General features: G+C 43.0%; 1 protein-coding gene across 6 annotated transcripts in view; it reads left to right on the top strand.

The window, feature by feature from the left end:
• The first annotated feature begins 6,787 nt into the window (after nucleotides 1-6,787).
• Nucleotides 6,788-15,531, top strand: part of LOXL3 (lysyl oxidase like 3) — a 117,109-nt gene continuing 108,365 nt past the window's right edge. For 5 of the 6 annotated variants that reach the window (XM_033955295.1, XM_033955286.1, XM_033955279.1 and 2 more), the window contains exon 1: nucleotides 6,788-7,279. The gene's annotated coding sequence lies outside the window, so the exon portion shown is untranslated. Of the gene's footprint in view, nucleotides 7,280-13,411; nucleotides 13,433-15,531 lie in introns of those variants that run through there. The other variant, XM_033955263.1, reaches the window with a different exon arrangement.

Here is a 15,531-nt window from a genome sequence, read left to right as displayed (position 1 = left end):
GCACTTCAAGGCATACAAAGAGACACACACAAGATAAGGCTAATTATGCTACTTTATTGGTTACATAAATTGCAGGGCAGTGATATACTAAGCATAGCTGATATAGACACAGATTGCAGGGCAGTGATATGCTAATTGTAGAACAATATATACAAAGCACAAATAATTCAGAATAACTTTACCATGGTTGATTATGATATCACTGTTCCTCACAACTGACTGGGGAATCCTTTTCCAGGCAGTGATGGACTGGGTCAACCATACGACTCCCTTTACAGTGTACTGATGCAGTGGCGTACCTAGCATATGTGACACCCGGGGCCCATCATTTTTTGACACCCCCCATCTATATGAAAAATATGATTTTTAGTAACAATTCACATATCGCACAACAAGAGTGTACCTAGGAAAAGGCAGCATCTTAAACACTGCAGTGAGCACTAGAACACCAACACATACATTGTAAAACTAAATAAGCCAGATCCCGCACAGTCAATTGATCCTACAGTCAATGCCAACTGAAAACTATGTCCTTATCATACACACAGAACAGAGATACACCCTCGCCCAATATGGAATAATCACAAACTAAAAATAGAAATATGTAGAGAAAAGTTAAATTGAACCGCCAAGAAACCAGACTCTGCATACAATGCAACACCACAACACCACAAAAACAGTGACACATGTCCCCTAATACCATGCAAAATATAAAGACAGTAGATGTAAATTTGAAAAAAACTGATACATAACAATCACCACTTTACAAATTAACAAATAAAAATAAAACAAATAATGAGAAATAAGAAAATACCATTTTATTGGACTAATCCATTTTTCAATTAGCTGTTTACTGCTGCTGCTGGTTAAGGAAAGCAGCAGCGGCAGAATAGGGAGGGAGGCCGGCTGTTCACCCCCTTGGGGCATGCACCCGGGGCGGACCGCATCCCCCCCCCCTTGGTACGCCACTGCATTGATGGATTCTAAAAAAAAGGCCATTTATTGCCCATTATATAATGTTATCAGATTACTTCTTATCTAAGTCTTATGCTCTACTGTTTCTGCAGTAAACAACAGGTGTTTCACTTATCTCCCAGCTGGAATGTTAACCGCTGCTCGAACTTTATTCCTTATCAAAGTACCATGAGATTCATAGTTTTTTCTCACACACACACCAAATCCCGGCTTCTGGAAATGGCTGCACAGCATCCCTCTGGCCGGCCCTGCTGATAATGGTAAGGGGAGTCTGGGTAGGCTTTCAGGGTTGGGGGGGTCAGGGAGAGTCATGTGTTCGGGGAGGGAGTGCAAACAGGAGGGAGTGGGCATCCCTCCTGCTGGGAATGTTGGGGGGATGCCGGCAGGAGGGAGTGGGCATTAGAGAATGACACGGAGAAAAAATCTGTCCCTGCCATCCCCTTCACTGCCCCGTCCCCACAGAATCCACCCTTTCCTCTCGCCACCTCACTGCCCTTCAGAGCCCGAGAATCTCCCTCCCTCCCCCTTACCTTCACGGCTTAAAGAAACTTAAGGGAAGGAAGGCGCACGGTCACCGATCTTGCGCGCGGCCCCTTCCCTCCCTCCCTCCGGCCAAATCTATCTCCCTCCCTCCCCTTACATTTGCAGCGCTTTAGAAAAGAAACTGATGCCGGTGAAGCCTGCCTGTACCGCCCTGCAGTCACATATGTGTGGGCGGTAGAGCTGCCCGATTCAGGCAAAAAAATTTCGATTCGATTCAGCCTTATGAATTGGTTTTTCGATTAGATTTTCCTGCCCATTTGGGTGTTTTTTTCAAACATCCTGGTTGGTTTATTTTATAGCCTCTTCACCCCCTTTGCCTTCTCCTAACCTCACTGGCGCTGTGGTGTAAACAAAATAAACAAACAAAAAAGACTTTTCCTCTCTCTTTTAAATCTTAGCTCACGTTTGCGGTCTAACACCAGTTCTGGCAGGATACAAATTTCAAATCTGACACATTGTAATCACAAAATGGAAAATAAAATTAGTTTTTCTACCTTTTGTTGTCTGGTCATTATTCAAATCTTGTTGGTCCCAGGCTCTGGTTGTCTTCTGATAACTTGCTTGCCAGGGTCTCCTTCTTTATTCTTTCTCCCTGCTAACCATCCATCTTCCATCTCTGTCTTCCCCTTCCGTTTCCTTCCCTCCTCCGGAGGTCTGGCATCTTTCCTTTTTTTCATCTCCATCCACAGATCCACCTTTTCTTAACTACCCTTTCATCCAGTATCTCTCCCTCCTTCCCCACCACCCCAGGGTCCACCATCTCTCCCTTTCTTTTCCCACCTACCCCGAAGGCCTGCCTGTCCCCCCTGAAAGCCTATGCCACTATTCCTGGTCTGTTCCCCCTTTGAAGGCCTGTCCCCCCACTTAAAGGCCTGTTCCCCTCTTGAAGGCCTGCACCTCCCCAAAGCCTGTCCCACCCCCTGAAGGAGTTCCCCCCAAAAGACTGCCTCCACCCGAATTACTGCCCCCCCCCCGAGAAGGCCTCCGTGTTCCCCCTAGCCTTGCCGAACCGTTTACCTTATAGATTCAGCCTGCAGCGAAGATTGCAGTTACAGCGTCTTTGCAAAGTGCTTTAAGCTGTTTCCTCTGCCGCGATCCTGCGTCTGACGTCAGAGGAGGGGCGGGACCGCAGCAGAGGAAAGAGCTCAAAGCACTGCAAAGACGCTGTAACTGCGATCTTCGGCTACAGGCTGAAGCTATAAGGTAAACGGTTCGGGGAAGCCAGGGGGAACACGGAGGCCTTCCGGAGGGCAGTCCTTTGGGGAGACCAGTAGGGAAGCCGGACAGCAGCACTTCCCGACTGACCCTCCTTTCTCGCCCTCTAAAACAGGTGCGGCAGCGGCCAGCCAGCAAGAGCAGCACTGCCGTTCCCGCTTTAGGGAGCGAGGAAAGAGGGTCTGAATCGGGAAGCCGATTTTTTAAAAATTTAAATCGATTCGAATCGATTCACCCGAAGTGAATCGGTGAACCGATTCAAATCATGAATCGGGCAGCATTAGTGGGTGGAAGCTTCTCCTCTGACAATTGTCATTTTATAAACACAAATAAAACAGAGCAAGGTTCAACAAAACCCATCTCCCCTCCCTTTCACAAATATCCCCTTCACTATTGTGAAAACTGAACAAACCAAATTACTACAGAATGCTACCTAGAAAAATCAAGCTAACAGAATACTTTAGTCACACATGGCAAGAATAATGTTAGGGGAGTGCAACTAGGGCAACTGCCCCCTGGTCAGAGAGATAGCCCTAAGCCAGCTGGAAGCTAAAGAAGCATAGCCTGAACTTTGCAGTCCCCAGTTATGTCTAATACCAGCTCTAGCAGGAGACATATTTCAAATCTGAAATATTCTAATCACAAAATATAAAATAAATTTATTTTTTTTCTTTTTGTTGTCTGGTAATTTTATTCTTCAAATCACATTGGTCTCAGGCTTTGGTTTTAGGTTCCTTCTGTCTTCATCATGGCATGGCTGGCTCCTGAAGGTAAAAAGGCGCAAGAGTTGCTGGGGAGAAGATGCCGAGTCTGACACGGGCACAATTTTTTTTTCCACAGGAGTAAGACTTTTCACCGCTCCCATGGGGTGGTAAAAGGTCTTGTCCCCATTCCTGTGGTAAACCAGTTGTAAATGTCTCCATTCCTGTGGTGACCCGCGGTTAACGGTCCCCATGTCATTCTCTAGTGGGCATCTCTCCTGCCAAGGATGTTGGGGGGGGGGAGTTAAGTTTCCCTGCTGCAGAGCTGATCACGGCAGGGGGATTCCCTTGTCGCGATCAGCTCAACGGCAATGCGATTCTCTAACTAGCACCTGTGACATGGGTACCAGTTACAGAATCAGGCAGGTCAGGAAGAGTTAAGTGTCTGTCCGTTAGGACAGACACGATTCTGTATAGGAAGCCGGTGTGTGATTTTCAGCCGCTACTTAGGTGGCCTTTTCGACTGGGTCCTATACAGAATCAGACCCTTGGTGCTAATTTTTATCAGTGCCCAAATTTAGACCCAGTTATAGAATTGAGTCCTAAAAGGTCAATTCTACAGTGTAGGCACCCAATTTACATGCATAATTGTATAGAATATGAGCAGTTATATGCATATGTATGCACATACTCTTGTAAGTGCTTGCAGGGTGCTTAAACGTCATTCTGCAAATATCCGCTTAACTTATAGAGTAGGTATTTGTAAAGGGGGTATACAAAGAGGCAGAGCATGGCAGGACATCGGCAGGGCGCCCATTTGCATGCATAAGTTAAAGAATACTCAAAGTATATGTGCCACTGCCACATTTAGGCCTCTGCACTTATACAATATTAGTTTAACTTAGCAGTGGGATGACTAATATTCTACAATGAAATCTAGTTGCCTTGTAGACACCTACCACAAGGTTTTAGGGCACCTAAATGGAGCTGCTTATTTATATAATTGCCACCTAAGCATAAGCTGTGCTTCAGAGTCACTGCCGCAGCAGTCCCCTACAACAAAAATGGATGAGAACAAAGATGAAACCGACGTTGGACCAGCACACATAGAACGGGGAGGACATGCAGGCCCACTGGGGGGGTTGGGGGGGGCTCAGACTCTTGGGGCCCAGAGCAGCTGATCTTCCCCCTGCTTAACATCGGCCCTGGCTACTGGACTAGATGGACCATTGGTCTGACACAGTAAGGCAATTCTTTTGTTCTTATGTTCTGGTGTTAATCATGCCTACAGTGGCCTTAAGTGCTGTGAGGCCAGTGGAGTAGTAAGAGGGTGGTGAGAGGGCCTCCTCCCATTCACGCGTACGCCCCCTTCCCTTCCCTCATACCTTAAGTTGAAGAAGTTGTTTACAGCTGTCAACAATGTGCTCTTCGCGACCCCGTTCTCCTGCTGATATCACTTCTAGGGACCACGCATAGGAAGTGATGTTAGAGAGAAAGCTGATGGGGGTCGCGGGGAGCATATTGTTGACCACCACGCGCACCAACTTCAACTAGAGGTACGGGGAAAGGGAAAGGGGGTCGCACGCGGCAGGTGGGATTGGAGGAGTGGGGGAGCGGATGGCAGGTGTGAGCGGGGGGGGGGGGCGGCGGCAGAGATGAGCATGGGGAGGGGTGCCACCGCCCCAGGCACCTCTCACCCTCACTACGCCACTGTGTGAGGCACCTCCTTAGACGGGACAATGGTACCAATTTTTGAGGCGTTGTTAGGCGCGTTCATTTTTTAACAGCTTTTTAATTTATGCCCTAGTGTCACCAAATACAGAACAAAACAGTTTTATTGTAATATTTTTTTTTGACACCGCACATTACTAAAATTAAGTCTTCCACAAGTTTTGGCCACAAAATGTAGCCTGCTTCAGAGACACTGATGGAATTTCTTTAGTTTATAAACAATTTTATTGATGACACAGAAATGGAATTTCTTTAACCCCCCCCCCCCCCACCCAACTCTCTCAGCATTCTGAAGGCAGTTGTTAGAAAAATGATTTCAGTTCTATTTCACTTTACAAGGGTTCAATTTTGTGCACATACTCATCGCTGCTTTTGTTTTTTTTAATATATACATCTTTATTGATTTTTAAACTTTGACAGTACAATACAATTAATTGAACATAAACACTGCATAAAATGCACTATTAAATACACAATTAATACATAAAACAAATCATTTTCTCCCCCCCTCCTCCCAATTATTAATACAAGAAGACATCAATCTATCTATTGCCACCTAAGCATAAAAAATATATTATTAAGTCTATGGAGAAGCTTCCCACTTGTAAACAAAGCATGTAAATGGTATATAAGTGCGTTGTGTGTTCATCATAACTTAGATCATTTTTTCTGTTCATTTTCACAAATAATTGAAGTTGTATCTGTTTTCAAAATGTTTGCTATAATTTGAGCATTTTTAGTTTTGGAACTTTTTAAAGATGTTATAAAAGAATGAATCAAAAGACACAATGCCCATTAAGCCCTTTGATAAATGAATGCTGTCTAGGTAGGGTTTTCCTTCTGTAGGAAGGAACCATCACCTCGCCTCCACTGTTTGCAGATATTACATCTAGGGCAAAATTAATTCTTCAAGGGCCCCTAGGCACACAAGTACACTGGGCCCCCTTCCCCATTCTGACGCACCCCGGTGGAAACAGGAAGCTGCGTCGGAGAGAAGCTTTGGACAAGCAGCACTGCTTGGAAAATTACAGTTGGTGTTTTGCCTTTCTTACCCGCATTCCTTGCTCATCTTACTTTCCGTCGATGGGGGAGGGGGGTCAGTTGCTGATCGGTCCATCGATGGGGAGGGGCCTGCGTTGCCGATTGGGGGGATCTGCATTGCCGATCGATGCTGGGGGGGGGGGGCATCGCCATTTGAAAAAAAAAACCCTCCTTCATCGGGCCCCCCTGACCATTTCGGGCCCTAGGCACGTCCTACTTGGCCTATTCGTTAATCCTGCCCAGATTACATCTACTATTGCTAATTAATATTTTTATAGCATTATTAAATTCATATGTTATACCGTTTCATGTAAAAATACAAATAATATAAGCGATCACTCCCATCCTGTAATTAGACAGTTCCCATGTAGCCAGCTTCTAGTCAGGGATGTTAGAAAGATATGCTTCTGATCCATGTGTTCTCTCTCCCCCCCATAGTATGTGCCTCTTCCTTGCTTTCTGCTCTATGAGGTCATAGCTTGGAGCAGCACAGCAGGACCATCTGGCTTAGAAATTTGGGAACCTCTGCACAGTCACAAATATTTGGAAAGTGGGAGGAGAAAAGCAAAAGCCAGCGAAGGTAGGAGGAGAGGAGAGGCTAGGGAAGGGAAGGAGCAAGGCTGCTGCCGAGTCCTTGAAGACTAAGACTTTCTAATGTGTGCAACACCTCATGGAATAGGACAGATTGTGGATTCAGGTAGTTGGGCTGCTTCATAGAGCCAGCAGGAGGGGAAGCTCCCACAGGAGAAGCATCCAGACCCCATCGTAGATGGATACCAGAACCCAGGGCTCTGTTCTGCAGAGAAAGGCTTTCTCCCTCTCTCTCTGAGCGGCTGGGGGACTGGCCGGCACAGAGCAGCCACAAACAACTGCTACTTTTTTTTTTTCCAACAAACATTTTTCTTTCCTTTCAGAAATTGTACTTTATTTTTCCTCTTCAATTGTCTTGTTTGGAAAAATAGGAACAAGTGTGAGAGAGAGATCATAAATCACAAACAGTAAGAACACTTTTCAAATCCGAAGATTTAAAGGATTTCAGAGGACCTCTTAAACAAAAGAAGAAAAAAAAAAAGGTAAAAATAACATTGTAAATATGTAAAACAATAAGAAAGAGTTGTTTTTGTCCCTCAGAGCTGTAGGCTTCCCAGTGCTTAAATCAGCAACTTGTTATATTAATCTGAATCAGATGTGTGATGGAGTTAACCTCTGCTGCAAGAACTCAAAAGCACTTTGAAACTCTCTTCTCAAGTAAAGCAAAAAAAAAAAAAAAACACCCAACGCCGTGTAGAGAGCAGGAAGCAAGAGACAACCCTATATTTTAGAGGCAGTGGCGCCTGTAATTTTGCATTTTGTTTTTGCTTGATGATGTATCAAATATTTATCCTATTATCCTGTTATTGGGCTTATGCAAAATTGGCAAGTTGTATATGCCTGTACATGTTTTTATGTAACTGTGGATCATAACCCAGAGATCCTCAGAATCTGATTTAATTGAGATGTGTCCAGTCATTAGAAATGTTTCAGTTCAAAGACGTTTAGATCCAGTTTTCAGTTGGATTGAGCTTCATGGTCAAATGTGAGTCAGTATTTACAGGGATTTATATGTTCAGTGGTCACCACTAAATATATAAATCCCCTATCCATAAATTTTCTGTGACTCTTTGGGGGCAACTGTATAACAGGGCACCTAGTATCCTGCAAACCTTACTTTTATGCACCCACAGATACACCAGTCATAGAGTTGGTGTAATCACAATCGCAAGGATGTGCATAATTTGCAGTTTTACAAAAATTTACGAGCATAAGTGGGAGCCTCACCCCATGTTCTGCCCATGTGTGCGACTCTTGCATTTATGTTCTATGCCACTTAGAGCACACTTACAGAATAGCGTTGAGGCACCCTGCTAGCATTTATGTCTGTAAGTGTGCACTTACCCATGAAAATGCAAGCATTCATTAAATTCACACATGCCCTTTAGCTCCCAGTTCTATGTCCTTAGCACCTAAATGTTAGAGCGCTAAGATTATAGAATACCTGGCACCCAACTCTTAGGCAGAGATGGGCTCCAAGCGCTATCCTATAAATGGCTGTTCATAGAATAGTGCTCCATACCAATTTTTTCTTGTGCCAAAATTTCAGCAGGAAAGTGGGACACATATAAAACCAGGACTGTCATGTAATCTTTATTCTCAGTAGAATATAGAAGGTATTCAAGAAGGTCTCTTGACACGGCCATGTTTTGGCTGGTTAGCCTTCGTCGGGAGTCAAGTGACCTTCTACTTGGTGCACGGCATAAAAAATGTTTGTGTATATAGGCCTGGATTTTCGTAAGGATGCCAAAAGTTAGATAGCTGTAGGCGTTCTATCGATGCCTAATTTAATTGTTTTAGTTGGAGCTAAATGACGTGGAAATTGACCGGATTGTTTAAAACCAATTAAAAAATAATTACAAAAAAAAGGTGCCACTGCGCAGCCTCCAGAACCAGTGCCTAGGCCCCTGGTGGCTAGTGGTGCATAGTGACGCTGAAGCCCGGAAGTGGGTGTGGTTAGGGGGCGGCGCTGGACTTTGATGTCACTATGCGCCACTGGCTGCAATTCTGACCCTAGGCGCTGGAAATATAGGCCATGAAACCCTGGTCTACATTTTTAGCATCTAGGGTCCCGTCAAACTATGATTCTGGAAGCAGCGCCTGTCAGTGACTGACACACGGCAGGTGTTTACAGAATCAGCCCCATAGTGTACAATGTACCAAAATGATAAACAAGCTGTTTGACTGGGGTTATCTGCTTGATAACTATTTGGTACATTCTACACTGTATATAAAACCAGTTTTTATGCTGTGCACTGAGTAGAAGGCCCACTTGACTCCTGCGATGGCTGACCAGCCGAAACACAGCCATGTATTATCAAGCAATTATTGGTGCTAATTGGAATTAATTAAAATTTACATGCATTAATTTAGGTGCGGGATCCACGCAAAAATTTTATGTGTGGTTCCCAAAGGGGGGCATGGCCATGGGAGGATCATGGGTGGATCAAGGACATTTCTGCAATTTACACGTGCTGTTGTAGAATATGGGGGATCTGCACCTAATTTATGTATGAGGATTTACACCACATTTCAGTGGCTGTACATAGCCACGCCTAAAGTTAGGTATAGTTCCTGGTACCACGTGCTAGTCTACAAATGGCCTACTAGCAACTCAGGCAGCGAAACTTGATCATCACCTCTCCAACCAACCTATAACAACACCTGATTATAAAATATTCCAAAAAGATATAAAAACACCGCTATTCAAAAAATTTGTCAAGACTAACTAATGCCGTACCTTAATTATCCCTGAGCCTGTTAATAGTTCCTAATCCTGTAAATCTCCTGGCTATGTCCAGAATACCTCTTTTGTAATCTGCCTAGAACTGCAAGATTAAGGCGGAATAAAAATCACTAATGTAATATAATGTAATTTATAGAATAGCGCTAAGTGCTATTTTTTCGGTGCCAATTTTTAAGCCCCATTTATAGAATCTTATCCAGCCCTAGAGATATGTGTTGGATAAGTGTCCATCTAGTTACAAAAACTGTTCTAAATTAAACTGCTTGGGTACTGTAAATGTATAGTGGCTAAATATTATTATATATAAAATCCCTGGCAGCATGCGTTCTCCAAATATACAAGGGGGTGCTGAAACCGGAAGTTGCAACAGAGGAGAAGCTTCCGCCCACAGACGCACGCGACTGCATGTAGGCTCCAGCGGCTTTCAACAAGTTACTCTAACTTAAAACGCGCCGCGAAGGTAAGGGGGAGGGAGGGAGATAGATAGATAGATTCGGGTAGGTAGGAAGGAGGGAGGGGGGCTGCGCGCGATCAGTGACCATGCGCGTTCCCTCCCTTAACTGCGGGGACAAGGCCATTCACCGCTCCACGGGGCGGTGGATGGCCTTGTCCCCCGTACCTGCAGTGAGCACTTCCCGTTTTGGCGGGTTACCCATGGGTAACAGCCAACGTGTCATTCTGTAGTGCTGAATACACTACTTTGTTAAATGCCACGGCTGGCCTTTAACAATCGATTGCTACCAGGTTTGACTATCGGCCAATGGTGTTTGGAAAAAGAACTGTAGGTGCAATATCCTTTTGGCTTGGCAACCTTTATTTCTGAGTGTCTATTTACTAATTGGGCCGTAGAAGATTTATGACAATAAATTCACATCTTTTGCCTCATTATTACTGGGTTTTACCAAGCCAATGTAGAGGTTTCTACTGTGGCCCAGAGCGCTAAATTCTCCAACGCTCATAGAATTCTTATGAGTGTCAGAGCATTTAGCGCTCCAGGCTGCTTAATAAATAGAGCTCTATGTTTACTTATTTATTCAGTTCTCCCAATGGTTTACATGAATTTATTTAGGTACTCAAGCATTTTCCCTGTCTTTTCTTGTGGGATCACAATCTATCTCATGTATCCGGGGCAATTGGGGGGTTTGGGTGACTTGCCCGGGGTCAGAAGGAGCAGTGTGGGTTTGAACCCACAACCTCAGGGTGCTGAGGCTGTAGCTTTAACCACTGGACTCTAGAAATCATTATGTAGTAAAAGTGAGCCAAGTATAGGACAATCAAGCTATTGTGACATCACTGTTGAGGTCGGCTCTCAGGCATTGGTGGAATGAGGCATTAGGACATCACAATGCAAGCTCTGGTTACCAGAGATAGAAACTTTTCACATTATTTATTTATTCATTCAATTTTCTATACTGCTCTCCCAGGGGAGCTCAGAACAGTTTACATTAATTTATTCAGGTACTCAAGCATTTTCCCTGTCTGTCCTGGTAGGCTCACAATCTATCCCATGTTTCTTGGGCAATGGGGGGATTGGGTGACTTGCCCAGGGTCACAAGCAGCAACATGGGTTTGAACCTTAGTGTGCTAGGGCTGTAGCTTTAACCATTGTGCCACACTCTCCCCCCATTTAGGGAAAAAGTCATTTGTTTTTGTAGCAGCTGAATCAAATTCTGCATTTATTCAAGGAAAGGAAACTAGGGTGAAAAGGAGGCTGGTGAAAACAGGCCTGTTTTCTCCCAATTCACCAAAAGGAGATGCATTGCCATAGAGAAAAAGAACAGTTATTGCTGTCCTTAGCAGCGCAGCTGAAGTAGGTCTGCAAAATCACAAGCAAAAGCATCCGAGCCTCCAGACTTTCGTTCTAATCTAACTGGTCTCCTTTAGAAATGTCACCCCCGCAGACTTTAGTTTAAAAAAAGACCTATTTTTATGCTCTGGACAGTCATTAATCCAGGCCAGATGAGGAATGCACTCTCTTGTAACAAGGAATAAATTATTTTCCAATAGGGACTATTTATTTTTTCAAAATCTCATCAAAGCCTATAAATATTGGGAAGTTAACAACCTCAGAGTTTGTCAGGCAGGAAAGCAACATGCATGCTTTTCAAATGTTCGTAGTGTTAGAAAAGTTAATAAAAAATAAACTCAAGCAATTAGAATCACTGTGATAAGCATCTTTAGTTCATGGATAAAAAGAAATCCTATAGCTTTGCTAAAGATACTTGTACAAGAAGGAATATAGTTAAATAACCTTCTGTCAGTCAGTTAAGTTTGAAACAGTCAGTTAAGTTTGAAACTATCAATATTCGTATCCAGTTGCTAGTGGTGCTTTTGTGGGTTTGAGGGGTTTAAGACTTGGTGATGTTACTGGTGAGTTGGCCAGTCCTCATTGTGAGTTATACTTCAGTTGGACACAGGTTGTTGGATATGTTTCTGCCTCCATGACTGTCCTTCTAAACTAAAGGGAAGTGATTACTGAAAATCTGATTGACATCAGGTTTGAGCCCAAAACGTCATGTTGGTAGGAAAGAAAGAGAGCCTCGGAAAGTATATAAAGCATCTGGGCAGGCAGTAACACAGAGCCCCATTCAGTAAAGGGTTTTTGCTAAGGATGGGTGAGTGTTTTCTTTTCAGGTTAGATTCCTGACCTTTGCTGTTTTTTGCTGCTGCAACATAAAGTCTCACACAGCTCTGCTAATGTATCTTAGTCTTGACCTACAGAGTAGAGAATGACACAGTGACAGAATTCATCACTGTTCCCATGGATAACCACAGGAAACCATCCCCATGTCATTCTTTAAGGAGAGAAGGAAAAATCAGAGTATGAATAGACACGACCACTGACCCTCAAGCCTTGCATTGAAGAATGCTGGTGTAGAAGGACTGAGGTTGAGATAGACACTAAGGAATGATAGTCTCTGGTATCCAGAGCTGAGATTGTGATATCATAATGCCTCATTCCACCAATGCCTAAAAGCCAATCTCATCAGTGATGTCACAATGGCTTGACTATCCTATACTTGGTTCACATAAGAATCAGAGTATGAATGGGCACAACCACTGACCCTCAAGCCTTGCATTGAAGAATGCTGGTATAGAAGGACTGAGATTGAGATAGACACTAAAGAATGACATGGGATGGTTTCGTACGGTTATCCACAGGGACGGGAATGGTGATGGATTCTGTCACAATGTAATTCTCTACTACAGGGACAAGCACTGCTACAATACTGTGAACCAACATCCAGCTGAATTGTGAAGACTTCCATGCTGACCTGCAGTAGCCCTGCTCTTGCATCAGTTGGATACACACACTTGATTCTTATAACTTACTCTGCTCCGTGCCCTTTTGCTGAAGACCTCCCCTGTACCAAGTACTGAGACCCGCCAGCAATCACAGCATACCTGTGTTCAATCTTGCTCTGCAGCACCTCCTGCTGGTGTAGAGCTAAGACCAATTTTCTGTTCCTCTCATATACTGTGTAGCTCCTACATATAGTTCCGGCTCTTATAAACTTCCAGCAAAAGAGGCACTGTGGAAGTAAATGAGCCTTAACAGGTTGCTATTGATTGCCAATAATTTAGAGCCTTTAATCTTGATCACTGCATCCCTGGTTATGTTGGCGTTGAATTTTTGTACAGCTCTGCTGATGGAAACGTGTTCATTTTTTTAACCACAGAAAGCAATTCAGCTGACAGGTTTAAAGATTCACAAGGAAAATGTGACTCCTCTACATTGTCATTCCAAGATGTAACACACATAAAAATACCAAGGTCTAGCAGCCCATACTTACATGGTGACTAAACCATCGAGTAGACAAGATGAGTCACCTAGGCTAAAAAAGAGGAGTGGCAGCTGAAGAACGGATCCTGGGAGCAAACTACCTAGGTGAATAGTCATTTATCCAGATAAATAGCTTATGGAACATGCCACACAATAATTTGGATGGAGAAAAAATTATTTACAGAAAAAATATGGGAGAGTCACAAAAAGAAAATCACGCGGTGTCTCAGTGGAGAAAAAGGACCTCAGTGAAACAGAGCATGGGCCTTAGAACAGCTTAGGACCTACTCACTACCACCAACATCCGTATCACAAGATAGTGCATTATAATCCAGATTCCTCATATGCACCAAAAAAAAAAGACAAATAGTAATAACCTAGTAAATGATGGCAGATAAAAACCCACATGGTTCATCCAGTCTGCCCAACAGTCACATTCATTTGAACCAACAATCTAGTAATTATTCCTTTTACTTGTAAGTTCCACTATAAGATGTCTTCCCCTCCCTCCCCCGAGATAGGCAAGACCTATACTCAGACAATATGTGGTAAATGTTCATGCATTTAGGCTACTTAGCAGTCACACAAAAAAGAAACCTATTTATCTGCACTTATCTGTGCAAGTGGTGTATATGCCAACCAACGTGAAAATCCAGTGTTGTGGATTACTCCATGATTAGTTACAGTGAACATCTATAGCTTAGTGAATAGCATTTAAAAATGGTAGTTCCTGGGAAGTACCTTCATAACAGGATGCCTGTGTGAAATGTCCCAAAAAGGTCTCTGTTTAATAAAGGCAGCATAGGCTCTTATATACCTTTATAAAACAGGCTTGTACAAAGACCTCTCTTGGCACATATATCCTCTCACACGTATTTCAGTATGCATAACATAACATAACATTATACTTATAGATCACGTTACCAAAAAGTTCTATGCGGTTTACAAAAGATTATAAACATTAAACATAATCGTATATTTGAATGAGTCAGCTAGTCAGGTATTTGGAGAAAAGATAGGTTTTTAGCTGTTTTCTAAAATGTCTGTAAGAAACAGCTGTGAGCAGCAATGATCGAAATTCTTTTTCATGAGAAGCTACCTGAGATGCTAGAGAGTGATTTAGGAATTTCTTGCTTTTACAGCCTTTTACAGAAGGGAAAATGAACAGAGCATGAGTTTTTCTACTGCATTTGTGCGTAGCTATGGAAAAACTATTAGCCAGATAAGTCTGCATGTCTCCTATTGCAGGGGAACGATGTCAAGGAATTTCAAGGGTGAGGGATCAGAGCTGCATATGAAGGTGTCATTGTGTTGGCTTTTACATCCAGTTCGTTAAGCTGGCATTTATGTGCCTCTGGACAGGTGTAAAAGCTGATGAGGAAATCTTTTGGTCTAAATGTATATTCCTATTTTAAAATGGGGAAGACATGTCTAGATTTGTAGTCTACTTGAGCCATGCCCTCTCCTCACCTAAGCACACCCCTTTCATTTGGATTTAGTGCAGTCCTCTAACTATAAATAGCTGCTTTCTAAAAATGTCTGTCTGTGTATCTGAGCTACACATCTGAATGACACTATTTACTGTGGAGATGCTTTTGAAATAAGGGTCTTAAACTATTTTAGTAAGTGTTTCAAAGAAGTGACCCTTAGCAAATGATTGAACAAAGCCATTGCATTATTTGTAGCCCTTTATTGATTTCCTGGACTTCTTTCTGTTTAATATTTTGTCTCTCAAAGTTTGGGTTTTGATTGATCTAGGGCAGGGCTAGGCAATTCTGGTCCTCGGGATATGGGCTATATGTTGAAATGATATAAGCAATTTCCTGGAGAAGAGAGGAGTAAGAGGGAACAGTGGATTGATTCGAGGAGAACTGAAGAAAAAGGCTGTTGTGCCTCTCTACTGTTTTGACATTGGACTAATACCCCTCTTCAGTATTGAAATCAAATGATGGTTACTATGTAATAAAGTGCTGTTATAATTGAAATTGCTGTTATAGTGGACATGTGTGGTATGAGTGGGATCAGTGAATGAGCAGGATGTGAGAGATTGGGAGCTTCACGAGATAAGGGGAGGTATTTATGGTATTATGATTATATGACTAAGACTAAGATATAATAATAATAGAAAGAATTGTGGATACTGTGGTACTGAAATTATTAAAAGCATTGAAGAAAGTTTACAAAAATTTTTAGCGAATAGCTCA

Source organism: Geotrypetes seraphini, chromosome 1 (genome assembly GCF_902459505.1).
Source record: "Geotrypetes seraphini chromosome 1, aGeoSer1.1, whole genome shotgun sequence".
Classification (NCBI taxonomy): Eukaryota; Metazoa; Chordata; class Amphibia; order Gymnophiona; family Dermophiidae; genus Geotrypetes; species Geotrypetes seraphini.
Note: the sequence above shows the minus strand (reverse complement) of the source record. Positions and strands in the feature narration are given on the sequence as shown.